Source organism: Buteo buteo, chromosome 5 (genome assembly GCF_964188355.1).
Source record: "Buteo buteo chromosome 5, bButBut1.hap1.1, whole genome shotgun sequence".
Lineage (NCBI taxonomy): Eukaryota > Metazoa > Chordata > Aves > Accipitriformes > Accipitridae > Buteo > Buteo buteo.
Window position 1 is genome coordinate 27,569,184 of NC_134175.1, and position 25,211 is coordinate 27,594,394.

At 38.3% G+C, this 25,211-nt stretch overlaps 1 protein-coding gene and 1 long non-coding RNA gene across 6 annotated transcripts in view; one reads left to right on the top strand and one right to left on the bottom strand.

Annotated features, from left to right (window-relative positions):
• The window catches only part of LOC142031225 (uncharacterized), a 51,894-nt gene extending 40,699 nt beyond the window's left edge, over nucleotides 1-11,195 (bottom strand). Inside the window, exon 1 of one of the 2 annotated variants that reach the window (XR_012650461.1) lies at nucleotides 11,063-11,195. This is a non-coding gene — a long non-coding RNA (uncharacterized LOC142031225). The remainder of the gene's footprint in view (nucleotides 1-11,062) is intronic. The other variant, XR_012650460.1, reaches the window with a different exon arrangement.
• Nucleotides 1-25,211, top strand: part of ZNF385B (zinc finger protein 385B) — a 176,162-nt gene that overhangs the window by 77,841 nt on the left and 73,110 nt on the right. For 2 of the 4 annotated variants that reach the window (XM_075028327.1, XM_075028328.1), the window contains exon 1: nucleotides 14,032-14,282. The exons of the other annotated variants lie outside the window; for them this stretch is intronic. The gene's annotated coding sequence lies outside the window, so the exon portion shown is untranslated. Of the gene's footprint in view, nucleotides 1-14,031; nucleotides 14,283-25,211 lie in introns of those variants that run through there. 4 annotated transcript variants of the gene reach the window in all.

Below are 25,211 nucleotides of genomic sequence, written 5' to 3' on the forward strand. Positions count from 1 at the left end.
TGAGGAATTAATCTGACATTACTGCAACTGCAAATTGCATCAGATAAAAATCTGCCCCTAATGCTTTTGGTTTTGTTTTTTCTTTTTTTTTTTTTAATAAAACTCTTTCTATCCTTACTGGGATGGTCTTGGAAAAATTCTCTTGAAGAGTCAGAAGTTCTGCGCAGACCCCAGTTGTAGTATACTGACACAGCACATCCCAAAGTGAGGGGATGCAGGGCATGGGAACCTCTTTCAGTTAGAAATGTATTATTTGAGTCCCAGCTTTCAGATGTTTGCTTTCATAATAGGAAGAGGGATTTTTTTCTCTTCATAACAGAAGTTAATTTTAATCATGCAAAAAGAGTCTGTGGTGGATTTTAGTGGACAGTAGGTACTTGCCATGGTAGCAGCGGTATTCTAAATGTTTTTATTCCGTGTCCATGTTAGTCTTGCAGGTGACTTTTGAGCTAAACAAAAAATCCCAAACCAGCTCCCTGCTGGTATTTCTTTAAAGGAAGTCTTTTGTATCTGAGATGACAAGTTCAGCTGTGATGTAATCAATCACTATGGAAAGATGGGGCATTTGCTTTTGCAAAACTTGAATTTAGCCTACCATTTACGTTTTCCTTGATACACTGTATTACTCTAATACAGTAGTTCTGTGGGGAGTTTTTCCCTTGGTCAAAGATAGGCAACTAGTTTAAAACCAACTGTAGAACAGACATATTAAAATACATAACTTTAAAACTTTAGTGAAGTGTTGACTTTCTGTTTTTTTTATGGTTTTGTTACCTCAAATTAAGGTGGCACCAGCTACTGCTTGTTTCTGCATCGCTTCTACATAGTCTGAAGAGGTATCATTCACCAATGAGAGTGAAGTAAAGTGTCCCAGAAGCTTTATGGGGCAAGGCATATTTCTCAGCAGCTTGAGTTCAAACTCGACTCAAGACTTGCACCAAGTCAAAAAGGAGCTTGTGAGAACATTCCCTTTGCTAGATCTATTGTGCAGAACTTTCTATTCTGCTGAACTAACTGTAGATGAGAAACATGCTTCTGGGTAAGTAATTCCATGTGGAGGTTGAAATCTGTCTTTCAACTAGCTGCATAATAGAACGCTGCATGCTTGTTCCAGCTGAATGGAAGGAGAAATACATGCACTGTTTTGCTGATTTATTTTTAATAGCAATCCATTAGTGAAAGCTGTGCTCATTTGCTGCAGTTTAGGAACTGAGTAGTTGCATTAGGAAATATTAGCACTGTGGGTGCTTGTGATCTATTTTTTCAGATACTTTTTATCTTTAGGTAAACTACGTCAGAGAAACACAAATGCCAAAATCAGCATTTGAACTTTATCTTTTTTTTTTTTTCCCCTGTTCAGATGGTAATCGTGACATTTTCTGAAGGAAGGCTATAAAAGAAAAATCTTGTTAGTATGCCCATTGGAAGAATATGTTTCTTAAATATTAAAATAATTTATTTCTTATTTGTGAGCATATTGATGGTTCGCCGTAAAAATTTAATGCTTGATTATTGTATGTCTTTAATTTCCTTTTAGCATTATGCCGCTAAATCCTGTTGACTGATATTATGTTATATAATAGTTTCAATAACCATAAATAGTAATAGCATTTGAAATAGGGAATGCTTTCATGTGTATTTTAAAGAACAACTTCAAATTATTGAGCTTATGAAATGTTAATATGTTGCAGATTACACTGTACTGCTTAGCTGCAATGTTAAAAAATATGCAGGGTGCATTCAGAAAGTTTCTCTTAGGATGCCTTGTTAGGTCGAAAACATAAATGCTCTCCTATCCTCAAAGTCCTGTTTATAGTTAGATGATTAGCTTGTAGAAAACATTTTAAATTTTTTTTTTTTTTGTACAAGGCAATCTTATCTGGAGGAATGTCATTGGTAGTTTTTTCAGATGTTGAAATAAATACTAAGAGAATGCTCATTTGCTGTGAATTGAATGTTATATCTCTATCAATGTTATATATGTATATAGACATATATATCTCTATATATCCTCTGCTCTGTGTAAGTTTGATCATCCTCAGGCTGTGGCAAATTCTGTTTCATAGGATTCCATTGCTTTTAAAACTAATTCTTTTATCTCTCTTTTTTCACTAAAAATGATATGTATCCATTGACCATAATTTTTGGTTACTTTCACCTCGTTTTAACTTTCTAAAGGCATGAAAATGGCCTGGGGAGATGTTTTTGTTAGGCAGAATTTAGGATTAGTGCAGTGTTTATCTTAGTCTAGTTAAATTGCTCAGATTTCAGCAAATTAGGCTGCATGTTTGTAGGTGCTTCAGGACTGCAAATACAGGTATTTCATAAGCATTTATTTCTTGTTCTCTTTCTCTCCATATATGTGTCTGTGACATTGTGCTTATGTTTTGATGATCATAGTTTTACAGCTTGGGTGCTGAATTCTTTGTGGTAGGAAAACGCTCTCTGATTTTTCTAGACCTTTGCTTCTCTGTGTCATTTTGTGTATTCAGACATAGTCATGATAATAATTTGCCGTGTTGCAAAGAAATAAATATTGTAGAAGGTTTTAACAGAGAAGTCTGAGAGAAATCTGGCGATTTGGTTGTTCCTGTTGCTCACTCGTGATTTCAGGATTCTGTATTTAGAAATGTTTTCATTCTCTCTGAACTTGGAACAGTCCACACCTTCCATGCCACCTTCAGGATGCATAGTTAAACATCACCAGTCATAATTCCCCTGGGATACCATTATCATGGTAATGTCTAGATTCACATTTATCTTTGGTTTTCCAGTGTGGCTCATCTGACAGCCCACAGAGTGGGCCAGGCTGCTGTGCATTGTCCACAGCAAACGGCTACTGGGCAATGCAGACAGCCCCAAAATCTCGGGCTCTTCCTGACTCCTGGGAGACAAGGCAGAGGCAACAAGCAGTCTGTGCTGGCCAGGCATCGTCTGTCTGCCGCTTTTGGCCAGTGGATGGCAAGCCCAAGCTGACACTGTCCTGGCAAAATGACTTGCAAGCTGAGGGAAAGAAGTGAGAGTCCCAAAATTGGTGTCAAGCCTTTGGGGACAGTTGCAATGTGATGAAAACAGTAGAGAAAATTCTGTCTATCCAGAAAGTGGGGACTCCCCCCCTCCCCCCAAACAAAAAACCACAAAGAAATCCCCAAAAGCAACACCCCTCACCCCTACCAAAAAAACCAAACCAACCAACCAACCAAAAAATCCGTTTTAACTCATCAAAAGTGTTTTATGCAGAACATGCAGCTCTGTTAAGCTGAAAGAGATACTCTGTTGAGAGGGGAAACCCAATAAAATTCGGAAGCTTGCGCACCAAAGGTGATACGAATTTTGGCAGGAGCTGAGCAACACAAATGCTGCCAGGTGAAGAAAAATGTCTAACCCTTGCCGGTGGCAGTGACTACGCCTGACGATGCTTTCGGGGCAGCAGGCACAGGGCTCTGAGTTATAAGGGCAAGAGGCAGCAATGGGGGTCAGAATGGGTCCTGGAAAGGGGGTGTTTGAACAGGACTCTCAACTTGTGGGAGGTGTCTAGATAAAGAGGGGTAATCCAGAAGCACAGAAGTACTCCACCATCACTTTTCTAATGATACTTCCTAGTAATAGTAATTTAAAAAGCTTTCTCTGTAGGAAGGATGAAACCAGCTTTACAGGTAAGCAAGAATTTCAGTGATGGGCACTGGTAAAGGGCAGTGCACAAATAAAATTTGGGTCATAGGTTTGTGTTTAGATAGGTGAATATCCCAGATGCATGTACAGATTTCTTGGTTTTGCAAACAGATATTTGGGTTTGTTCAGTACTTGAAAATTTGGCCTTTGGGGAAAAGCTGCTTTTATGCGCTGCAATACTAAAATGCTTTGAGCAAAGTTTAAAATCATTATATTCTATAGTTGTAGAGAACATTGAGATCTTTTGGAATGACTTATTCAAATATCCTTATAGTTGATGGTGTATTCGTATTTGAATAAATTCAGCAAAGATTCGTCCTAAGCTGTTCCTATCCAGTACTGCTTTAAAGAAACAGGAAAATATAATCATGTCATCACTTAAAGCTGCTTAAACCTTTGGCTGAAAAAGGGTTACTACTTAAATTTCAGATGAAAGGAGTGTTTTGTGAATTCATCTGTGTCATGTATTCATACCTGAATTAAAATGAGCCATGATGTACTGCACTTTCTTGGGAACATTACATAAACTTCCTTGTTCTAAACCACGCACAAGTTTGAAATGTGCAAACAGAACTGAAAGAAACTTTGCAGTAGTTTCCCCACAAGCAGGAAGCCTAATATTTACACAACAATCAATAGGGTAATGGACACAGAGACAAGCAGTACTCTCTCCTACAAAACTTGGTTTAACTGGTAAAAGAAGGTAGGATCTATCTGAACAACAACTTTCTTTTTAGTTAGACGTGTACTGTTGGGGATGGGTTTGGCTTGAATTCTGCGGAACCTTTTTGGCCAAGATTCAGAGTTGTGCAATTAAAACAAGGGATTGTTTAGAAGTATGTTATATTTGGAACAGTTTTCTCCTGCTTTAATTTCTGGGATTTTGATCAGGTCTTTCATTAGTGTTTTTGCGAGACTCTAAACAAGATTAGTCAAGGAAAAATCTGATCCTGATGCAGCTTGCTTTGGCATAGATAAGGAGTTTCTTTATGTATGATTTACTTATATCTTCCTGTAATTCTTTGCTGTGATGTCTGTTTCTGTTTGTCCTGTGTGCCTTGAGGGAGAAGCTCTGCCTTACTGCAAGCAGACAGGCAAAGGGAAGCAAGAACACAACTGACCTTGGTGCAACCAGAAAGGGACAGGAGACAGTATACTTATTATTTCTTATTTTCTGATCTACAGGGCTTATAATATTATCTGACAATAAAAGTTGGCAGTTTTCAATTCAAGCAAAAAGTTGCTGAATCCAAGAACATGTAAGAGGAAGCTAAACCTGTCTTGGTTCCTCTTGTTTCCAACATCATTCTTGCAAGGACTCTGAAAAATGTTGTTGTTCTCCAAGTTCTGTGAGTAGGAACAATGGCTAATGACACATGCTACCTTCAAAGAATGGTTGAGAGAAAGGCCTGCCTGTCCTCATACCCCTGGAGGAGACCTGTCCATTGGAAGGAGAGGAGGTAGCTGGGGTATTGAGACACTGTGCTAAATTTCAGTTTTGAGAGTGGACATTTTGATCTCTTACCCTGGTGGTCTTTTTCACTGTTCCAGTGGTTGTAGGGGACCAAGTGTGTGAAGGTCACGGGTATGGCATAAGCTTTATAAGTAGCACTGGCCTTTCTGAGATTGGTCAGTGGTTTTTGTAGGTTGTTGAAATCTCTCTGGGGCAAAGGTGAGGGTAGGAACAGATCATTTTTAACACTTCCGAAGGTACATCAATAAACCAAAGATTAGGCTTAGGAGATTCTTCCAAATATCAATGGTCAACAAAAACCTGAGAAGTTCCCCCAAAATTTTAAGAACACTTTGCAATGGACAGCATCAGGTAATCCTAACTGATTGATGTCTACCACTTTTTCTTTGTTCAAGCGTATATGTCCTCCAGTTATTTATAAGAGCTTTTCTCAGAAGTGACTTGAAATTTAAAACAATAATAAAAATTTAAAGTAGGCAAGGAAAACTTCAACTAACAGACTGACAAATTATAAGCTACTGAAAAATGTGTTCTTACAATAAAAAGTAGTGTGCAAACCTCCTACTTACTCTGTGTTGCCTATTGTAGTAATACAAGCCAGACAGTGAAGTTCAGCTTATGTTATGAAACCAAATTTTGTAGTCTTTGTGATTGAAATCTATTTTAGTAGGTAAGTTCATTAACAGTTATTACCAAAGAGATATGTGTCTGAGACTTGCATGTTTCAAAGGGCAGTGCTTCCCAAAGAACTTTTTGTATATACCCTTTAGGCATAGATCCAAACTAATGTCCAGCGTTCCCTGATAAAGCAGATTTGTTTATTTGAAGAGATTGATATAAAAGCAATAAGTGCAGCTATCCACAAGTGACGAGGCATCTCACCAGCATTTACATGGTACTTCTGGTATGTTATTTTCAAACCCCACCTGTTAGCAGACTTGGATCTTCATGTCTATGCAGAGCTCCATTTGGTATTGCTTTCTTATTTAGCATCCTGCTTGTATGGGTGTGCTTATGTGGAACTAGAATTAAAAAAGAGACTTTCATATGTAGGGAAATTATATTTTGAAGTAATTTTTCCTCCATTTTTAGCATATATTTAGACAGTAACTAAAATGTGTGTCCTTGGTGATGCTGTGCTTTGTACTAAACTGAAGTTGATGACTAAAGAATCAGATTGTTCTTTCTAGATTTTATGGGTAATCTGAAGAAAGAGATAGCTTTCGGAATGGAGGAAAGAAAATTTCTTTTTGAACTCTTCCTCTTTGTCATTCTACAACAATACATGGATTGTTAAATGTCAAGACATTTGCTTGATGCAAAAGAATGCTCAAGTTCATCTCACCGTATCTTGCTTCTTGTTACCTGTATTTCTTGTTCATGCTCAGGAAAGCATGCAGTCATACCTTTTACCATATTACACAAAAACACCGTATTGGTTAACAGCTTGGATGGTGTCTGTCTTAAGCCTATAGAATAGCCTGTTTTGATTGAGAAAAGGCTAAGAATAAAAGTAAAACCCCAAAACAAAACACCAACCCCCAAGACCCCTAAACTTGTCATATACTTCTATAGTTGTGTTCAGTTAGTGCACTTTGTTTTGTTCATTGTTGTAAATAAACAGAAATATAATACATCCTTATATATAATTGTTAAAATAGAATTATAACTATTGCAGACTCTGGAGACTTAAATTACTTTTATGTTACTTAAGATTACTTAGGGATACAGTCCTACAGTGTTCTTATGAAAGTAGTTCTTGCTGACATATATCAGGAGGCCTTCATCAAATTAGACTTAGAGGACAGAAGGAAATAATTATGGCAAGAGGCTAATGAGTTAGCCATAGGCCAGCTTTTCGTTTAGAAAGTGCGATATATTTAAAAAGCAACATCCAATGATTACTTCGAAATAAAGATGTGAAAAGATATAGTGTTCTACATTGCTTTTTTTTTTTTTTTTTTTTTTTGGAAGGTAGCCCATGTCTTAAGGGTAGATACCAAATTAGAAGAATTCTGAAAAAGCAGCTAATTCTTAATCCCAGAAAAGTAGCTAAAGCATTGTTTTTCCCAGAATTCCACCTTTAAAGAGTTTGAAAATATTTTGGAAGTTCCGTGCTACTATAAACAAGTTCTATTCTCTCTTTTTTAAGATTGAATTTAAGAGGATTATGTAGATTAGAGATTGTGTTTGGCAGTAGCTTCCAGGGCTATTCTTAGGTTGATACATGTGCTTTGTCTCCTGGGTAAAAATTAATCAGTTTCTAGATATTAACAACTGCTCTTTAGTGACTTGAGATACCATATATTAATGTCTGTCACTGTGTCATGGTGGCACAGCTGAAACTTTGGTAGAAATGTCAATAATAGGTCTAAAAATAGTTCTGAGAAGTTCTTGAAAAGCCTCTGCCAACTTCCTGAAATGACAGGTAGTAGCACAGCAGAAAAAGAAAGCAGCCCTGCCTTGTGGGTGGGCGAGGTTATCTCTGACAGAGAACCAAAGTAGTGCATGTATGAATAAATCATAGAAAAATCATGGCTGACTAGAAAGCATATTTTGTCCCTTTCGAGCGCTGAATATTAACCTAACTATCAGACATTCACTTATGAACTTTTTAGACTTACTCACTTAGAAAAAGAAGGCTGCAAGAAATAGCAATAGTTCAAAGACCTAAATTTGAACATCCCTATATGTATTGCGTAGCTATTCAGATTTTTGGTAAGCACAAAAAACCTCATAGGAATTCATTAATTTTGTCCTGAAAGGTAATGTCCATGGTGAAAGATCTTCCTAAATCCCTGCTCTCTCCCTTCCCATGTTTTTACAAAACCAAGAAGCTTCATTTAGTTTAATCCAAAAGCCTAGATTTCTCTTGGTTAGCCATATTTTCTCTCAGGTAGTCCCACATCTCCAGAACTACAGATAACTTGGTAAAGTGCTTCTCTGTAAATAGTAGATTTTTTAGTTAGGGTGCCTGGGAAGAGAGGCCATTTTGGAGATGTGCATTTTAAAACTTCAAGTTCTGGGTAAGTGTGAGTCTGTGGCTGAGGCTGAGAAGGAGTATTGTATGAGTGAAGTATTTGCAATTTTTTTATTTTTAATGTGCTGTCTGAAACTGAAGGGAGGAAGAGACGTCAGAACAGGTAGGGAGAGCATTGTGGTAGAGAATTACAGAAGCACTGGGGTTTCTGGAAGAAAAAAACCCCACAGAGGATACAGTCAAGATCAGAGTAGGGTTATCCCTAACAGTGGGAAGAGAGATTTACTCCATGCGTGCTTAAAACTATAGGAAACTAAGGGCACTATAGACACGAAAAGAGAGTAATTCAAAGTGTTTAAAACTTTTGAAAAGATTGAGGAATAAGGATAGATTCAATCCTACAGTTTAACTGAAAAAGTAATTTCTATGTTTATGTGAGTTTGATGGCACTAAAGGGTAGCTGTTCAGCCAGTAAAAGATACAGGGAATACTTGGAGGTAAAGGAGTAGGGTGTCCATCTCTCTTTCCCAGTGTTCTTACAGCTTACAGTATGTGCCAAGCTATAAAGCTGAGTGACCAGGTTTTACAAGATTCCCTGTGAATGCTGTTCTTTACCCTTAAATTGTTAGCTTGTAATTTTGGCTTTGTTGGAAGTTTTGCAGCTCACTGCAGTGGAATGAGGAGTTGGCCTCTGAAGTGGTATATTGTATTTCTGATATGCTTTAAAACAAAAGGCTGATCAGCATCTCCACTGCCTATCAGTTGCCTAATGTACTGCAGGTCAGTCTGTCATGGGGCGTAAGCTTCAGCTCAAAGTGTCTTGTGGCTGGCTTGCTCAGTCTTTATTTTTTACCCGCGTGAATCCTCTGAGGCTAGTGGAATTAATCTAATGGACAAGGGCATATGTGAGAATAGAAATAGGCTCAGCAAATTACAAAATCTGATCTTTGTGCAATTTAAATGAAAGAGAAGTAAAATCTTAGAAGGGAGGGCGTTTTCATTTTGATTCTGCATCTTGAGTGCAAAGGAGTCCATGGGGAGTTTCTGATTAAGTAGAAATCCAGCTATAGAACAAAATCAATCAGCTTTTCACTGAGCATACTCAATAGTAAAGGATATACTTTAAGATCAGCAGTGTTAGAGACTACATGATTACTCTGTGGCTCCGTGCTCTTTAAATTTTAAAATTATGGCAATTATCACATTTAAAATACATTTTAATAAGTTTTATTATTAAAAATACAATTGAAACACAAGTGAAATTGATATTGAAACACGTGAAAATAGGCTGCACTCACTAATTCCATTATTTTCTGATCTTTCTTTAGAAGTCCTAAGCTATTTGCCTTTCCTGCCTTTCCCATGGGACACTCTCCTTCTGCTTTATTGGATAGGTTGTTTTGGATAATGGTTTTCCCAATATTAAGCTTTAGGAATACGATTCATTTCTTCCATCCCATCATTCCTAATTATGCTCCAGTGTATCAAATTAAGGGACATTCTTTGCTTACAGTATTTATGCCTCAAACATTCGTGGTGCAGTGAGTGGTACAGATACTAATTTCCTTTTAAATTAGTCCTAGTAATAGCAGTAGGAGTGGTGTTCTATGGCTGCATTTAAAGGTCTTAATAACCTCATTAAAATATTTATTTCAAAATTGTCTGTATCTAGTCAACTCATAGATACCTTTTGAACAGTGCTTTCCCTGCAGTGGAGTTAGTCCGTGGTTCCTGTCCTGGTCAATGGGTTCATAAAGGTGACATTCAGTGTTCCGCCATTTGGTTATTCCTGTTCCTTTGTGCTCCTGTAACTCCTTGCTTGGAGTTACTTTTAGTGGCATACTCTGTGTGTATGTGGTGACTTGAAACATTTGTTAGATTACATGAAAGGTCTTTAAGCCAAATGCTTACTTCTAGCAGCTGTAAATGGTATCAGTTTACTGTTTTAGCTGTCTGCTCTTGGGACATTAAGAACAGTATCATTTTACTTTTTGATTCCCTGTTCAAGTTTGGCCATTGAGAAATAGTATCAGGTAATGAAAGGCGTGGGATCCTATTACAGCTTAATAATAGTAAAACAAACAAGCAAACAAAAACAACTAAATAACCCTTTTTCTTCCCCTTCAGGAATCCAATTAAAATAAAAGTACAGACTTACTAAACTGTAGTGATACTTAAGCTAGTAATAGTCTTAATGTTTCAAAGATACATTACTGGGATCTGAGTAGCTCTTTTGAGTTAAAAGAAATGAGCAGCCTTTGTGGACTGGGCGGGTGAGCTGATTGCAGAAAAACTAACCACAGAACAAATGATAAAACTTTCTAATAATTGGTCTAAATAGGAAAGGTTCATCCAGATACATTTAACATGCTGAGTCCATAAACCTAGGGATTTATTTTGCTCATAGTTGGAGGGCTAGTTGTAAGATTTGGGAAATCCTTCTGTTACAGCTGTTTGAGAAATACTTTGAGATGTAGTTATGCAAGTCTAACAAAAATGAGGATCTCGGCACCGTATTTGCTTTTTAAAATTAAACAAAGGAAAGACTTCTACTTGGAAGAGAGGAATTGCTTATTGTAAATCCAAACACCAGGGACTGAAATCCTAGACCCTTAGAGCAAGGACAGTGTAAGAAATATTAAGAAGCATAACAAAGTTTCTACAAAGTCAGTATTTTATATGCAGTTGTGAGTCATTCAGTACTTAAAAATTACATAACACTGTCAACTACAAATACAAATCCAGGGGGAATTTTAAGACCTTTCATCAGAATCTTAAACCCCTGATACCCTAAGGATTAATTCCCTAAGGAAACATGAACATAAATAATGCAGTACCTGATACTGACCTCTGAGAAAATACACAAACTCCTATTAAATTGCATCTGGAATGATTGTTCACACCACAAGAAACAAAAAGGTGAAAGATTGACTTACTGAAAGGGCAGCAAGGTTTCTTAATTTGAGCTGTTGCAAGGACATTGCATGGTGGCTGTAACAGCATTGCCGTGCTCCACCCAGAGCCCCTTGCTCTGAGAAGGAATGCAGCTTCTCTCTGCCAAACTTCTCGACGGAAAGGCTTCCTGCATCAGTGCCTTCACACCAAGGAATCCCTCCTCTCACTGACTAAGATGCAGCGAGGAAGTACTAAACTAATATAGCAAGATAACAGTCAAGTTTGTGCTTTTTCTTTATTGCTAGAAGTTGCTAGATGATTTATGGCTGTGTTTGCCAGTTTCTGCATCATTCTTCATTTTCATAATTTGATTGGATCCCTTCTACAACTTTATATGTTTGACCTCTATTTACCCTTCATCTTAAATGCATTTCTTCCTTTGTACTTGAGTAGTCTGAGTGCCCTACTCCTTCACCCCCCAGTTTATCCAGGTATTGTCCTTCTTCAAGATACTTAAAATGGAAATATAGGAGCTGAAATCCTAGGCAAACATCTATCACTGCAAATCAACTCTCTATAATTATGTGAGGGCATTAATTTTGGGTTTTTTTAAATCTAGTTGTATTGTGAAAGAAAGACTTACACTTTGTCTGAGGAAGTTATATGTCCGGGTTTTTCTCAGGTGTCCTTAAATGAGTTAGGCTAGACTCATAGATGCTAGTACAGTGTCTCTCTCAAGGAATTTGTGTGAATAGGTGCTAAGCTTGAAATGCACACCCTTTCATATTCCTCATAATTTGTGAATATATGTTAATCTTCAAATACAACTTGACCTTGAAGTTATCAGCTTCTTGCTTTATTTCTTTTTGAATTCCATGTGGATTTTTTTCATTGAACAATCTTTTCCGGAAGTCTTCCCCCTATAAAATGGTCTTTCCATATAACCTTGTAAATGGAAGCCTTTTATTTCCTGCCCCGTCACACATTTCTTTAAATTGTGTTTCAGAGAAGATTTTTCTCTCCCAGGGTGAGAGCAATTCCAAACATATTTGATAAAAATGCAGTGGGACTGAGCTGAGGCTGCCACTCAGCTGTTTTCCTTTTCCCTTTGAGTTTTATCTAGTTTCGTGGTGTGTGGACTTCTTTCCCTTCCATTCAGGCTTGACTGTGGGGGCACAAGGATCAGAAACTTGATCATTTTGTTAGCAGATTTATCTTCTCCCTTCATCCCTCACTTTTAGAGACAAGTGGAATTGGGCTTGGCAACCTGTCAGAAGTGATGTGCCTGACTGCGTTTTCTGTCTGTAGCCAGAGACCAGCGTGTTGGCTCAGACTTGTCAGAAACGCGCAGCCGCTGCGGTGTTGGTGGGGTGATGCCCAAGTCCCAGTTCTCCGCTGCCCCTGATGGATGCTCTTCCAAAGTGGGGGTTATGCACTGTTGTCAGGCATCCTTGCCACGGGCTGTTGATGCCTCTGAGTAAGATGCCATAAGAGGAGAGCACTCTCTCTTTTTGGAACGAGTTTCTGTCTTGCTGGGCATCTGCCCAGGTGACTTGCTTAAGCTGTGCAATCTCTCTGTGATTGGAAGGAGGGGACCTGCTGAGGCAAAACTGACGTTGGAATAATGAGACGCCCGAGAGTGGGCAAGGAGGTTATTTAAAATATGGTCTTGCTCTCTTTTTGATGAAGTTGCTTTTATGTTTTCACTCCTCTTTGTTGTTGTGATTGTTTGCATCATGTCCCTTAGACCTTAGGATTGCAGATGAGTGCTGAGATACTGAACTAAATAACTGTAATAAAAACTTCTTTCATCATTGTCTCTCCTCTTCTCCCTCAGGTAATAGAAAAGTATTTGCTCAAAAGAACGAAAAAGTAGTGTTCTTTTAGAATTTTATTTCCACTTTAAGCACCTTTGCTATAGATCAGAGAATTTGTAAAACTAGGATCAATCTGTGTGTTTAATTTCAGCTTATCAATAGAATGTTCTCACACCTCTGCTGTTACAGTCTGCCTGCTCTTTCATATATTAACATTTAATATTTTTGCCTCTGTGAGCTCCAAAGTCAATTCAAGGCTTCTTAGCAAAAGCAGATTTTGCCCAATGCGAGTAAAAGATCATAATCCTCAGTGTGAAGTGTTCTTTCTGAAGTGTCAACAAACTGTATTTTGGCACAGAGCCGGGTCATTCAAAGCTGTGGGTTTGCAAGAGACTTCTGTAGAGGTAAAAGGAGCCGCAAGTGGGATGTCAGGGCTGTGGGGAGCAAAGGCAGGGAGGGCAGAGACAATTCAGTGACTTGGAAAGGGCGTGCAAGAGTCTTTCAGCAGGGAGGGCTGATGAGGAGGAGGAAGAATCATTTATCTCAGTCTTCCTCCTCCTCTTGTGCATTACCCCCTACCACTTGCTGTCTTGCTAGAATATCTTCTCCTGACTGTGTTATCCTGCACTTCATGGGAAGAGGCGAGTCAGGTTCTGCTCATGGGGCAGGAAATGGAGGGGCTGAAGCTGCTCCTACTGCTGGGGAAGGATCAGGCAGCAACCCCTGGGAATAGGTTTTGTGTTCTTGCTGCCGTTGAGGTGTTGGGAGAAGGACAGCAGTGTCAAGTGGAGGGTGAGGGGAAGGCTCGTGTATGGGAAAATATTCCTTCAGCTGTCCCTGACAGCTGCTTGCTTTGGTTGGCTTTGCAGGACAAGACTCTGCTTTATTGCATTTTGTCTCTCATCCACTGTACCAAACCAGGGATAATCTGCTGTTTATAATGATCTTTAGAAATTCTCTGACTCACCAACAACAGGATTTAAGACAGACAAGTCTTTAGGTGATACTCATTTTGATCCCATGCATTCTGTCCACTCAGGAGCAAGAGCTGCCGGGTGATGGAAGGGATTAAACATCTAGCACTGGAATCTGAAAGGTGCCAAGTATCCCAGGACTGAGCACCCTCTATTCCCATCAGTTGCAAGTTATACTGTAATGTGAGTTAATGCATTATGAGCAGAGAGCAGTGGGATTCAGCTGTTAGTCTGAGCTTCTACACGTACTCTGTGTAGGAAGGGTTGTGCTACAGAAAAAGCAGATCTGTATGGCTAGAGGAAAAAATGCAAGGAGAGGATCCTTGATTTTGTTTCCTAGTTTGTGTTGGGTTTCTGTGGATGGAGCAGCGCTTTACCTGAGTTGGTGAGGAAGATGAAGTATGGAACTCCCTTATTCCTTCCCATTTTGAGGTTATTTGCAACCTAGAGGTGCATGGAGAGATAATAAGGTAAGCATCTTGGTGCAGCAACTGTTGTATCCTTCAGAATATGGGGCTGGAGGCAACTTCTGCTGTGCCGATGCCTTGTGCCACAGCAGGGAGACAGTCTCCTCCACGTCTGTTTGTTACCAGTAGAACTAGGGTGGGCAGGAGGAAGCACAAATATATTTTTTTGTCTTTTGCCCTTTTTTTGAGTGGGACTTTGATTCAAAAGTTACTATTTATAATAACTTCCATTAAACCCTGAGACTCCATACCGGCAAGCAGCATCCTATTACTAAAGAATAAGCATTTCTAAAGCATTAAGATTGCTATTCAGCTGTTCTTTTGTCTCCATGGCAACTTTAAGCATGACAACAAAGCAGTAGGTGATGTTGTCAGCCAAAGAATCTGTAATGCTTAAGTGATTGTTGATAGCAACAAAATGGATGCCAGTGCAGGGTCACTTACAGCCAGTAATAGATACTGCACCTATGGCTGAAGTATTGCATGTGACATTTTAGAGCAGATGACATAAGAGAAGAAGTAAGGTTGATGCAATTGGCAGTTTTTATAAATTATCATGAGGTACTGTTTTAAAATTCAACAGGAAACTGTGGTCTACCTTCTCTAATGGAATGAGTTGCATGAAAAGTGAAGAGGTCCTTATATATACGATACATGCCACCTGGAGAAGAGCTCAAGCTTTCTTCTCAGTTTGTTGATGGAACAGAGAACAAACACCACTTTAGAAAAGTGGGGCCAGTTTGTAAAGGGGATAAAAGTTAAAGGTTAAAGTTCTCATCTAGCTTCAGTGTTGATCTGAAAAAGGAAGCATCTTAAAAAAGAAAAGACAGTGCTTTTCTTACAAATAATAAAAGGGGGTTGGGAGGAATTATCATCAGTTTTTGATCTTAACCCCACGGTGCCAGGAGCTTGGATGTTTTACTGACGTATAAAACTGAAAATCGTTCATGGGGAAAAAGCCTTGAGAAAATGAGACTGAACACTGCTGAGAATAATGCTGGAAACCAGCTATGAGAGGAGAACAATGTCAAAAAAGGATGCTTGATGTTAAAGCAGGGGAAATAGGAATTAAAGTAGTTTTTATGTAGTTGAGACATACTAAATGAGGAAATCATTCTTAAAGAAAAGTAGTGACAGATGAGTTAATGAAAATAAAACTATTATAAAACTGTATTTATTACAATAACTATATTAATTTATTGGAAGTATTTAAGGCCAGGTTGGCTGGGGCTTTGGGAAACCTGGTCTAGTGGAAGGTGTCCCTGCCCATGGCAGGCGGAGTGGAACTAGATGGTCTTTAAGGTCCCCTCCAACCCAAACCGTTCTGTGATTCGGTAAGTAATTTGTGTCCGATATTTGACAAACCTCTTTGAACTGTTGGCACTGTATGTACTCTGGGAATTCGTCCTCTTAATATGTATGTATGTATGCATGCTGTCAATGCAGCATGTACCAAGACACCTTTTGGAATCGTAAATTAGCTCAATTTGAGTGCTACTTTCTCCAGTTAACGTACCACGTTAGGGCTCCGTATCTTGTAAAGATGTCACCTCATTTCTTGAATCCAGGCTTCCTGATTATTTGAACTGTATGTTTTCAAAGAATGTTTTTCTCCTCCATGAGAAAGATGGAGGATGGAGATTTCAACCAGTTGTTCTTCAGAGTCTGACTTGACAGCATCACACAAACCCTCTTTTGATGCAGGCAAACAGAACAGCTTCATTCACTGACAACAGCATGAGATACCATCTGATGGCTGGTTTAGACTTCAGAGAACTGGACAGATACTCATGTGGTCCTTGGTTACTCATGAATCCAGTTACACCTGTTTGTGTCCCTCCTAAATGAAGACAACATCAGTGTATTCTCTTTAATTTGTTTTATTCGAATAATTTAGCCTGTTGGCACCATGAAACACATCCAACTCTCGCTGCAGGCTTGATTTCCATATTTGTTTTTATTTGTCTCAGATACAAAAGCTTTCTGAGCAGTCTTTTGGTTTCCAAAGTCCATAGGTAAACCCAAAGCATACATATAATTCAAATAAAATAACACATTTTTTGAAGCTCCCAGTTATATTAGACTTTCTTAAAACTCTTAATTAAACTGAAACTCTAAACTACATAGTCTTTGACTGTTCATAAGCTGACTTGTTGTGTGACAACTTAAAATTTAGACTGAGATCTTATAGCAGTTATTCATTTGTTTGCTTACAGCTTCTTCTGCTGTACAGTTTGAGACCATATCTGCTTAAGGGAGTGACTGATACAGCCACTGCTGTGGTTAACATAGGAACTGCAGGTTTCAAAGGAGAGCACTGTTACAAGCTATTTATTACTTGGTGTTAACAGCTCAGTAACGTTCTTGTGAAAAGTTCAGGATTAGTTTGAATGAACTAATGACATTTTTGTCTTGGATATTTTCTCCCATATATTTTTAAAGCTTATACAAACAGGTACCCTTCCAAATATGTGTCATGTCAGGAAGTTATCTTTGTATAGGCACTGATGCAGGCTCTCTTCAAGGATCTCTTCCAGATCAGCGTTCAAACTTATTTTGTGTTAAGCTGCAATGATGAAAAGTGGAATGGTCTACAGCAGCAGGCTCTTGGGGCAGCAAGCCACCCTGCGTGGGTGGGGATGGGAGCTTGAGGCAGGGGCTTCTGCTTTGCTGTGAGAGCTAGCAACAACAGCAGGCACATGGTGCTGAGGAGAGATACCAGTCAGATGGGGAAAAATAAGTCATCTTGCATATTCTTACCAATTCTGCTGTCAGCTCATCAGTGTGATGTCACAGCGAGCAACTAAGACGACTGTTTGGACATGTTTGACTGTCAGCTGAAAGGCATTGCAAGGAAATTCACAAATGTCAAGATTTCTGTCATTTTTACTTTTAACCTATGGAGGGTGGACATCAGGGTAAGAGCTGCCACCTAGTCATTCATTTGTCAGATACATTCAACTACCCATAAAGCAGTAAGAGAGAAGAGACAGAATGGTGGGAATCTAAATGAGAGTGAAATAAACTTGGGTAAACATGCTTGATGAGATTAATTGGTATGGGTCGATATCAAGTGTGGGACAGTAGTTGCCAGGTCGCTTAATAAAATGAATTTCATTCTCATGAGGAACAGGATAACAGCAGCACTTGAGACTGACAGGGTCCTTTTGCAGAGTGGTTATAATATAAGTAGTGGAGGCTTCTCTGTACCTGTTTGCTCTCCTGAGGACAGTTACATATATAATAGTGCCAAATGTGACTGTACGTCTCTCATACGAGGAACTGAAGACCACCAGGTCACTCCAGGCTGGCCTCAAGCTAAGCAGTGCCCGCTTAAGTCAGTATCCCTTCAGGCTCAATTCTCTACCTTGTCTTACAGTGAAATTTTATATCCCATTTCAGCCCTCTTGCCTTTGCTTGAATCTTTTGGGGAGCATTTCCCTTCTGATGTGTTGTGAGAGTTAAATCTCACTGATTCTCTAAGTTGCTCAACCTACAAGCAAAGCCATTATTGCCCCTAAGTCCAGCCCTATAAGCTCTTCTGAAAATTGAAAGTTGCATATGATTCTTTTTTGCTTTATTACCAATGACAATTTTTTTGCAAGCCAAATATGTATTTATACTTTGTAACTTTTCCAGTGCAAGCAAAACTTTGAGCAGGGGGATTCCAGACTTTCAGGGAAAGATGGACTGTATGTCTATGTTGTTCTCACTGGTATTAGAACAGATTTCTCAACATCTAGTTGCTCTTGAAGGATGAACTTTGAAATGGCTAAGTAGTTGCTGTAACTCATCAATTAGTCTGCATAATTAACAACTATAATCTGTCTTATTATTTTCTTCTATATTTTCTCTCAAGTAATTAAAGTTCCAGACTACGAGCAAGATCTTGATGCTTGTCAGTATTTGCTATTTACTCTGCAAATATCACATAATCTTGCTGAACCTTCTTTTAAATGTGAGACATATTAGGGATTTTTGTAGTTTCTAGTGAATACCTCTTTACAGTTCACTAAGATCTGTTTCAAAGATGTGAGTACTTGAGCTACACATGTGTACAGAAAATGCACCAAATTCCATGGAGCCAGTAGCAGTATTTTTTTTCCTTCTCCTGCCAGCCTTTCACTTACCTTTCCTTCTTTTCTCTCTGTTCTGAGTGCTATTTATAGTAAAGTGATTTTCAAATAATGTGGAGTTTGACTGACACTGTAGATTTAAGGTAGAATTCTTGTTTTATTTCATGTAGATGGATTGGATGACTTGAGATTATCTAGCCCTACTTTTTATGAGTCAGTGATCAGCTTTTAATCAAAGTGCTTTGATGTATCTAGTAATAATGGCTGAAATCTGCTGTCACTCTAGAAAAAGTAAGTATAAATTATTTGATAGATACCTTTGTTGCAACTTGTACAAATCCTAATGTCCCTAAATGAAAGCTGTTTCTGCTTTTTGCTGATTCAGCTCATGGTGCTTTGCATGTGAGCAAATTGTTATGGTAGGTGTAAGGGACATAGCAACTAGCAGCTGTGCTTGGGGTGTTATATCATGAACTTTGCTACAAATACATTATGTAAAATTAACATTTAAAATCAGATACAACTTACATTTAGGAATAAAGCTGTAAATTTTGTATTTACTGCAAAGATAAGCAACACTGCTTTTGACTATGACGCATGTTTGTCCTTAATATGAAAATAAGTGTTCCATGAACAAAAGTTCCCAGTTTCATTACAGCTGTGGAACTTTCCATTTCATGTGTGGTGGTAGCACGACTCTGTACAAGTTGCTTTGACAAAAGTAGTATTTATATAAAGTGGAAAATTCCACTTGGAGAGTGAGAGGGAATCTTAGCAACCTTCCTTTTCCCAGAATTTGCAACTGCCACTGTATTGAGAACTACTAAAATGTTCAGTTGTCAACAACCAGATTTGACAGAAGCATAAATGTGGAAAGTTTTTCTGCTTTACTTGTCTGCAGGAATAGGTACATAATTCCTCTCAGAGTGATTCTGCTATTGTTTATATTGTTCTCTGCATTTCAAATGCATAAAATTGCAAGTACCAAAGGAAAATAAAAATGCAAATTTCAAACAGAAATAAGTGCTCTTGTCTCTTATTAAGCTAAAGCTTTTTATTTCTCTATACAAAGAAATATGGAGATATTTCTATATATTTCCATGTTATGATATTAAGCTTTTGACAACCCTGGTTGTGGAGGAAGGACCCACTTTGTGCTGTAGAATGGACACAATAAAATACATTGCACTAGGGACATCATTGATGTTAGTTTATAGCATATGTTTGTGCTTTTGTTTGCTTCTGTTAAATTCCGTTTTATTGCTCTCTTGACCAAAACTTGTGATAAAACTATTTCTGAAAGACATAGCCTCCTTGAAATCAAGCAAGGCCATGTTTGTACTTCATAAAAGAAAAGTTTGACACTGACTATAAATACCTTATTGCAATTTGTCTTTAATGACTGCAATCATAGTACCTATTGCTTGTCATCTAATCTGCTCCTTGTCAATGTGGAATTGCTTCTCTTGTACATGTAACACCATTTCATTCAGTTTCGATACACATGCATGTGCGGTTAAGATTGCCAGATTCTCTTGGGAGATTATTTCCACAGTCTGGTTCAGCTCAAAAAGGCTGCCACCATGAACATTAAATATCACTCAGAATAATTTTGGTGTCAAGAAGCTTTCCCTGATAGTCAGACCTGTTTTTCTCAGTTATATCTTTTTATTTCAGTTCTCTCTATTTTCCAAACCTTTCAGAGTTCTTTACTTCAGAAGTCTTTCAAATATACTGTCCTCCCTCTTGCCTCTGTGTCTGTCATGCATTGTTCCTAGGGTGTCCATATTTAACTTTTTTTGTATTTTCTAGAATTCCCAGAGCTTGCTTTTTATATTGCTTTGCCTCAGTCTCTTTTCAATTTGTAAATCCTTTTCAAGTTAAGAGGTACCTGCTGCTCAACACAATAAGCTTTATCAGTCAGGGACTGACAAGTCCTTGCTTCATGTAAGAGATACATTGATACTTAGAGCTTTGTCCCTCATGCTGTGGCCAGGTTATTAGGCTTCATGCATGATGGTTTTATGCAGAAGAGAAAACTGGGCTTTTTCCTCCTTCACCATAATTGCTACTCTGGCAGGTCAATCCCTTGCTCTAGCAGCTCAAGTATTGCCTGGAAACACATCAAAAGTTTTTACTATTTATACCTTTTTTCATATTTCTCACTGCATGACCAAGGTCATCTTTAAAAAACTTTTCAGACAGAATGTCCAGATATTTTTATTTTCTGTAGTTTTTGTCCAAGTCTGATTTTAACTCTGCACCACTGCCTGATGGATTGATTTATCAATCTATTCTATACCTAGCCAAACATATGAAGACCAGGTGGTCTTTGATTTACAGATTTTTCTCCACTGTTTTGTTTGAATATGCACGTACGGAAATAGAAATACTGGGCAAGGCTCATCTTGTCCAAACCTCTGTTCTTGTAGGCACAGAGTTTTACAATCTCAAAACTAGGTGGAGTTTTCTAATTCTTACCACACTGGAATCCAGCTGCTCTTATGATTTCTTCTTATTCCCATCTTAAGTTCATTTTTCCTATCCTTCATCATGGATACCAAGAATTAAATACTGTGCTGCAGGTGAGACCTCATGCCATAGGATGACTACTTCTCAGTTTGTGTTGGAGACATATTTCCTCTATTTTTTTCATGTAGAATGATGGCTCTTCTGGAGATCATTGTTGCAAACAGTGCAGTTAAATCTGGGAAAAAGAAAATGTTTATGGCTATTTTCTATTCTAGCTCCAGTATTGTCTAAAGACATACCTATCTTTTTTTTTTTTTTTTTTTTTTTTTTTAAATTGAGGTATCAGTCATGGTACTCTATTCAAATGTGCATTCCATAAAGCATTTAAAATATATGACATACATTTCTGTTCTTCTAGAATAGAAGAGATATCTGAAGATTGAATTACAGTTTGCATGACGCATTTTTTTTGTGTAACTTTCAGAAGTGTTTAATAGAGGATGTTTGCAGTTCATGTCCTGCGACAAAGGTGTTGTAGAAGGCTGGATTTCTGTGTTGGCAGAAAGTTGTAAGATAAAAACTGTCTTTGCAAAACTTGTGGCAAAATGGACCTTAAATTAAAAAACCCCAAACTTAATACATGTCACATCTTTAAAGGGTGCACTTAGAATACTTCATATATATTTTTCTCTTTAATGTAAACATTCTGCTACTGTCAGATGGACTTACTCTTCTCTTTCCTGTTCTATTCTTCACTCTGACTACACTTTCTTTAAAAACCTAAGGAATTTTTTCCTTTGTAAGTAGCTAAGCTCATCATGCATCTTCCTGATCAAAGCACATAAAAGCAAGTTAATGGTAAGTTCAGTTGCCTGATCTTCTCCTGTGCTGGCAGTCATATACTATAATTATGGACAAGTATCACCCAGACTCTGCTATCAAATACTTCCAGAGAACAGGTTTGAAAATTCTGGAAAAATGATACAGAAATTCCAAGAGTGTAGGTACCGCCAGCAGACGTGGAGGGAGATGGCTTATGCTGTCTGTTGCAGGTGACCATGTTAAAAATGTGGACTCCTTCTGTAGGTGATTGAACTGCAACTGCAAAATGCAAGTTCAGAGCTGCCTACTTAATCACCTACTTGAGGAACTTTGGCTCCTGAATTAGGGACTTTGGCGAAAGTCCTTAGGTTATACAGCAGTGAGTATATTCTGGAGTATGGTTTCACTCTGAAAGGCTGTATCTATTGCAGAAATATATGGCATATTTTAAACTCATTCTGGAATGCATACTTAACTGTGAAACCATGACTGGTGTATCCACAGGAATGTATAAGCCTTGACCTTAACTAAGGAGCCAGTCTTTCATCCCTGTCTTTGCAAAAATCTCTTGCCAAATTTAGCATGCTACTGTAGCAACTATATATACAAGGAGATGTTATGATTCAGGACATTTGCCCAGAAATGGAGGGAGAGCTGCAATGCGTAGTCCAGAATATGTGATAATAGGTAGAGGAGCAGGTAAGCTGTGATCCTCTCCCTGGACTGTTGTTCCAAGTCGTTCTGCATGACTTGCTTGCTGTGGTCCTCCCGTTACAAATGCTCCTAGAAGTGTAATGTCATAATTGCTTACCTCTTTCCATTCAGTGTTCACACGCTTCCTGTCTTCATTGAGTTTCTCTGTGCAGCAATTTAAGAACTATTAGTCAACAAAGAGCATGTAGCAGTTTCTGTTCATGTAGTATCAAAGTGAAGACACGAAACCGTGTTAACGAATACCATGGTATCTCCTCTTCCTATTGCTTTGCATTGAGAAATGCTTGCTATAGTGTCTGACCCGGCAGCTGTTGTTTCTACACAGAGCTCCTCCTGCTAAAGTTAATCAGCCAAATTTCACACTTGTACTGCTGCTAATCCTAGTGAGTCTGCAGACTTAAAAGGAATGATGACAGATTTGCACCAGGGTGACAGATCCAAGTTTGGACCATTTGCTGGAGTTTTGTACATCACGCGTCGTACCTCCACATCTTAAGTTTATAAAAGCAGCCTTGCTTCCCTTGGTTTTGCAAATACATGCAATTCAAAGGGAAAAGCAGAGGTATATTACAGACACAGTAAGATTTCTTTGTGTCTAAAAGTATACTCTTATAAAATGCCTTCAACTGTGACTTCAAAGTCTTACACAAATAATTCTCTCTCCAGTAATCTGGGTTGCATTTCAGGGTTTTTACTTGGTAAAGTAAATGCCACCAGTGAGTGGCATTATAACTACTAGAAACATCATGAGGAGGAGGAAGCCATGGCTTTGTAATAGCAGTGTTTGCCCTCCTTGGTGTCTTTCGCCAGTTCTTCTCACCTCACAAAACCAAAACACTCTTTCTTTGAATTATGTAGTTTCAGCTCTCGTTAAGTTTTGAAAAGTTTAGAGATATAAAGCAACATTTCAAACCATATGTTTTCTGTAAAATACGTGCAGCCTTTCAGTCAGAAAAGCCTGCCTTTCGTCAGTCTTACCAATTGCTAAGTATGGAGTGAGGTTAAATGTGCATGGTACTCTTGAGAGAATTAAGAAGAATGTTTAAACATGAATTTAAAGCCCAGTGATTGGGAATTTAAGCTCATTCTTAAAACAGGAATCAGGACAGAGGAAGAAAAATGTGAAGTGTTCATTGCTTTGTTCTTACTGCTCAGAATGATAGGCTCAATTATTTACTGTAGAATAAACCCGGGGATTTAGAAAGTGAAAGGGTGAAGGAAATACATCTGCCTGTTCCAGCAGGCAAGCTGAAGACTGTATGCTACTTGGATCCATCTTTAAACTAGGATTTAGGATACTAAATATTAAGTTACTGATTGTTGCTTTTAAAATGGGAGTGAAATAATTGCACTTGTTTTTAAGATAGTGCAAAGGATATTTATCAGAAGTGAGAGGGAGTTGCTTCTTAATAGAAATAATAACAGAATAGCCATCTTGCCTAATTTTTAATTTATGCAGCAAAATGCTACTACATTGTAGTACCCCAAGCAACCAGTAGTGACAGTAATTTTGAAAAGAGGATTGAGTGGATTTTTTCCTTAAGATACCCTTATCAGGATATTTCTTTTATCAAGCGTACTCTAAGGGTTTGGAAGTTAATTTGAAGAGACACCAATAAGAACACAACTGCAAATTATCCCATGGCAGAGGAAAGATAGGAAGTGTGGCAAGGATAATTTGACTAAACTATGAACTCTTTATGGACTTGAGCACAAGGACTGTATGTATAGGTAGGAAATGGAAAGTAGTTTAAATTACTAAGGATGATGAGGAAAGAGTAACATGAATGTGTAGGACAAAATTAGAAAATAACATAAGACTGAAATAAGCATCAAACTTTAAGAAATCTTTCTGTAAGAGCACTTATAATACTTACAGAATACCAAAGAAAAAGGTGGATTGTTATTCTGTGAATATCAGAGGAAGCCAAAAATTTTGGGTTGCATGATGCTGGTTTTGCATTGTTGTTCGATAGAAGGATCAATTGTGTTAATGTGACAGTCATCAATATAAATAACAAAAACCTGTAAGAACAGGTCAGAGTGTCTCGATGAACCAGAATCTTCAAAACACTGGTTCTGACAAACGCGATGCAAGGATACTTGCACGGATGGAAATACCAGAGCTGTTATAACTTGTGAAGAGAAGACGAAGTCCCAGGGCACTACGAGAGCCAGTATCTTTAAAAGAGAAGAAGGAACAAACTGAGTTTAAGAACTAATAAATTATCTTCCTTTCGAAGACACGGACAAATGAATTAGGCCAAAATATACCAAGGACAAGAGGAGCTGAGTAATAACCAATGCAGCACATAAGCAGGGATCACTACTCTGTGAATGCAGGAAAGGATTGCTGTGTATCACAAGCTGAACACCGCCATGTTATCAACTAAGACAGATACCATCCTGAGAGATATAACGCAATGTGGCAGGCATGAAATTTGTCTGCTACACTGCAAGAAAAGATGAGGGCTAGTTTAGGTGAGTCTGGATGAGAATAAGAAGCATCAGCACTCACAAAATTTTTCCTTTCAGCCGCCCCCATCTCAGTACTCTCCATTTCACGATTGTGAGTTCAGCTCGACCAGCTCCCTGGTCTGGTTGAAAGCGAATTTCTCTTTTGTTCATTTGTTGCCAGTTTGTTTCCAACTGGTCTGACTCCCTGTGTGGGCTCAAGGGGAATGTCGGGAGCGGAGGGGCAGTGGGGCTGCCCAGCCTGCTCCCAGTGTGGTCATGGACAGTAGATACAGGCTGCATGGCATGTTTCATTAAAATGCTTTCACGCTTTTTTTACATTGACTCTCATCTGTTTATTTATCTTTATTTTCAGTATAGTGTTTGATTAATT